The sequence below is a fragment of the Puntigrus tetrazona genome, unplaced genomic scaffold (assembly GCF_018831695.1).
Source record: "Puntigrus tetrazona isolate hp1 unplaced genomic scaffold, ASM1883169v1 S000000003, whole genome shotgun sequence".
NCBI lineage: Eukaryota > Metazoa > Chordata > Actinopteri > Cypriniformes > Cyprinidae > Puntigrus > Puntigrus tetrazona.
The window spans coordinates 4,559,120-4,563,490 of record NW_025047683.1 but is presented as its reverse complement, the minus strand read 5'-3'; positions in this window follow the sequence as shown (position 1 = coordinate 4,563,490).

Below are 4,371 nucleotides of genomic sequence, written 5' to 3'. Positions count from 1 at the left end.
GAGGTTTTTTTACCTCGACGGGCGCTCCTCCTTCGCGGAGGAGACTTTGAACCCACGGTCCCGAGGCCGCAATGGTACTCCGCCAGGGTTCTCGCTCGCCCCCGCCGCTGGAAAGCAGGGGGGCCCGCCGAGTGCAGCGACAGTCAAGTTCTCTCGGATCTCTCTCTCTCTCCGCCTTAGGTTTTTGTGCGGTTCTTTTGCCGCTTTGGGTTTTTGAGCGGCAGACCTCGGCCACGGCCGCTGGATCATAGAGTAAAATAGATAGAGGTTTTTTTACCCCGACGGGCGCCTCCTTCGCGGGAGGAGACTTTGAACCCACGGTCCCGGAGGCCGCGGCGGTACTCGCCAGGGCCCGGCTCGCCCCCGCCGCTGGAAAGCAGGGGCCCGCCGAGTGCAGCGACAGTCATGGGCGCCGCGTAGGTTGCTCAAGCCTCCGCGGGAGGTGCGCTGCTTCCCAGGGGAACGGCGCTCCTTCTCGCGATCTCTCTCCGCTTCGCCTTAGGTTTTTGTGCGTTCTTTGCCGCCTTGGGTTTTTGAGCGGCAGACCTCTCGGCCACGGCCGCTGGATCATAGAGTAAAATAGGATAGAGGTTTTTTACCCCGACGGGCGCTCTCCTTCGCGGGAGGAGACTTTGAACCCACGGTCCCGAGGCCGTGGCGGGTACTCGCCAGGGCTCCGCTCAGCCCCCGCCGCTGAAAGCGGGGGCCGCCGAGTGCAGCGACAGTCAAGTTCCTTTTTTTTTCTTATCGCGCTTCGCGCTTTCGCTGGGTGCTCGAGGGGGAGAGGCCGCGCCGAGCCGCCGCCTCTGCCGCGCACCCGAGCTTGAGACGGGGAGGTGGGCTAGGCCTCGCCCGGGCGGTTTCGCTTTGATCGGGCCGGGCCGAGCACGATCCTTCCGCAGGTTCACCTACGGAAACCTTGTTACGACTTTTACTTCTCTAGATAGTCAAGTTTGATCGCCTTCCGGCGCCCCGCCAGAGCTCCCGCGAGGGGCCCGGGCGGGCCGGTCCGAGGACCTCACTAAACCATCCAATCGGTAGTAGCGACGGGCGGTGTGTACAAAGGGCAGGGACTTAATCAACGCGAGCTTATGACCCGCGCTACTGGGAATTCCTCGCTGATGGGAAATAGTTTCAATCCCCAGTCCCGATCACGAGCGGGTTCAGCTGGTTACCCGCGCCTCGGCGCAGGGTAGACACACGCTGATCCGCCCATTGTGGCGCCGCAGCCCCGACATCTAAGGGCATCACAGACCTGTTATTGCTCCATCTCGCGTGGCTGAACGCCACTTGTCCTCTAAGAAGTTTTTGACGCCGACCCAAGTGGCCGCGCCACTATTTAGCAAGCCGGAGTCTCGCTCGCTATCGGAATGAACCAGACAAATCGCTTCCACCAACTAAGAACGCCATGCACCACCACCCACAGAATCGAGAAAGAGCTATCAATCTGTCAATCCTTTCCGTGTCCGGCCGGGTGAGGTTTCCCGTGTTGAGTCAAATTAAGCCGCAGGCTCCACTCCTGGTGGTGCCTTCCGCCAATTCCTTTAAGTTTCAGCTTTGCAACCATACTCCCGGAACCCAAAGACTGTGGTTTCTCGCACGCCGCCCGGGCGGTCATGGGAATAACGCCGCCGATCGCTGGTCGGCATCGCTTACGGTCGGAACTACGACGGTATCTGATCGCCTTCAACCTCCGACTTTCGTTTCTGATTAATGAAAACATTCTTGGCAAATGCTTTCGCTGCCCGCCTTGCGCCGTCCAAGAATTTCACCTCTAGCGCGCAATACGAATGCCCCGGCCGCCCTCTTAATCATGGCTCCGGTTCCAGAAACCCACAAAATAGAACCGGAGTCCTATTCCATTATTCCTAGCTGCGTATTCAGCGGCGACGCCGCCTGCTTTGAACACTCTAATTTTTTCAAAGTAAACGCTTTGCTCCTCGACCGACACCCAGCCAAGGGCATCCGGGGCGCCGAGGCAGGGACCTGGGACGGCGGTGGCTCGCCTCGGCGGACCGCCAGCCAGATCCCGAGATCCAACTACGAGCTTTTTAACTGCAGCAACTTTAATATACGCTATTGAGCTGGAATTACCGCGCTGCTGGCACCAGACTTGCCTCCCAATGGGTCCTCGCCATGTGTTTAAGATACGCTATTCCAATTACAGGGCCTCGAAAGAGACCTGTATTGTTATTTTTCGCACTACCTCTCCGAGTCGGAAATGGGTAATTTGGCGCGCTGCTGCCTTCCTTGGATGTGGTAGCCGCTTTCTCAGGCTCCTCTCCGAATCGAACCCTGATTCCTCGCCACCCGTGGTCACCATGGTAGGCGCCTGATGTACCATCGAAAGTTGATAGGCAGACACTGAATGAATCGTCGCCGCCGCGAAGGGCGAGCGATCGCCCGAGGTTATCTAGAGTCACCAAAGGTACCGGTCCGGGAGGACGGATCGCTCGGGGCCCGGATGGGTTTTGGATCTGATAAATGCATCGCTGCCTCAGCCTCCCGCCCCGCGAGGAGAGGCGGTCGCCCGGCCGGCGCTGCTTGCATGTATTAGCTCTGGAATTGCCACAGTTATCCAAGTACCGGGTGGAGCGATCAAAGGGACCATAACTGATTTAATGAGCCATTCGCAGTTTCACTGTACCGCCGTGGTGCACTTAGACCTGCATGGCTTAATCTTTGAGACAAGCATATGTTACTGGCAGGATCAACCAGGTAACCCCTGTGGGTCGTAGGGACCAACCGACGCGGCCGCTGCTTTTGCCTACACACGGTCTCAGTCCGCCTGAGGAGGGGGCCTGGGCAGACCCCGCTGACCTCGGCTAAGACCGCCGCCATAGGGGCGACGCGCTGCTCGAACCTTCTCGGGCGGTCGCTGCTGGGTGGTGGCCGCTGGGATCGCGCCGACGCCGAAAAGTGTGTTTCACGGGACGGGGTACCGCCGCGCGCCGCTGGACGCTGCCGCGCTTCTGCTCTCCACGCCCGCCGTGACGGACTCTCGCGCCTGACCGCCGCTCAGGCCTCCTCCGGCGGGTTCGCGCCTCCTCGGCTGAGGGGGCCTGCTCGCAACGAACGCCCAAATTGCCCGGCGCGCGCGTGCTGTCAAAGCCCAAACGTGAAACCCATTGCACGCCGTGCTCTCTGCCAGGCACTCCCGATTTCATAGCGAGCAGCGGGCTGGCCGGTGGGGTCTCTAGGCTAGGCGCGCTGCGCCCCAATCGATCACGCTGGGGCCGAGGGGACGCTCGCCGCGAACGCCCTTCTCTCGGCGCCTGTGTCCGTGTTTCAGGTGAAGCGCTCGATAGCTCCTCGCCCGAGCTTCAGAAAGATTGCGCTCAAAACCTAAGTCGATATGGACTTAGTCGCTTTTTCGACTTTTTTTCGCCAGAGACTAAGTCCACAAAACACGCTGCTCACCAAAATCGTACCCATGTAAAAGTTGCTCCTGTGTAAACGGCCACCTCCAGGGTCGCGGAAAATTTGAATCATGCCCGGAGGAGGCCTCTCGGTGCCTGACTCGAGCCTCGGAGGGTATGGAAGTCGGACCTTTCTCCGGTTGACTTAGTGCAATTTTCAAACGAAAATCATCCAGGCGCTTCATCCGACCGATCGAGTCCGGTTAAGTGCGCCTTCCCGACGCTTTCCCAATCGACTTCGCCGCCCTGGAGGAATTTTTTTCGCTCAAAACCTAAGTCCAAACATCCAGGCGCTTCATCCGACCGATCGAGTCCGGTTAAGTGCGCCTTCCCGGACGCTTTCCCACTCGACCCCGCCGCCCTGGAGGAAATTTTTTTGCGCTCAAAACCTAAGTCCAAACATCCAGGCGCTTCATCCGACCGATCGAGTCCGGTTAAGTGCGCTTTCCCGACGCTTTTCCCACTCGACTTCGCCGCCCTGGAGGAAATTTTTTTATGCTCAAAACCTAAGTCCAAACATCCAGGCGCTTCATCCGACCGATCGAGTCCGGTTAAGCGCGCTTTCCCGACGCTTTCCCACTCGACTTCGCCGCCCTGGAGGAATTTTTTTTCGCTCAAAACCTAAGTCCAAACATCCAGGCGCTTCATCCGACCGATCGAGTCCGGTTAAGTGCGCGCTTCCCGACGCTTTTCCCACTCGACTTCCGCCGCCCTGGAGGAAATTTTTTTATGCTCAAAACCTAAGTCCAAACATCCAGGCGCTTCATCCGACCGATCGAGTCCGGGTTAAGTGCGCCTTCCCGACGCTTTCCCACTCGACTTCGCCGCCCTGGAGGAAATTTTTTTCGCTCAAAACCTAAGTCCAAACATCCAGGCGCTTCATCCGACCGATCGAGTCCGGTTGGTGCGCCTTCCCGGACGCTTTCCCACTCGACTTCGCCGCCCTGGAGGA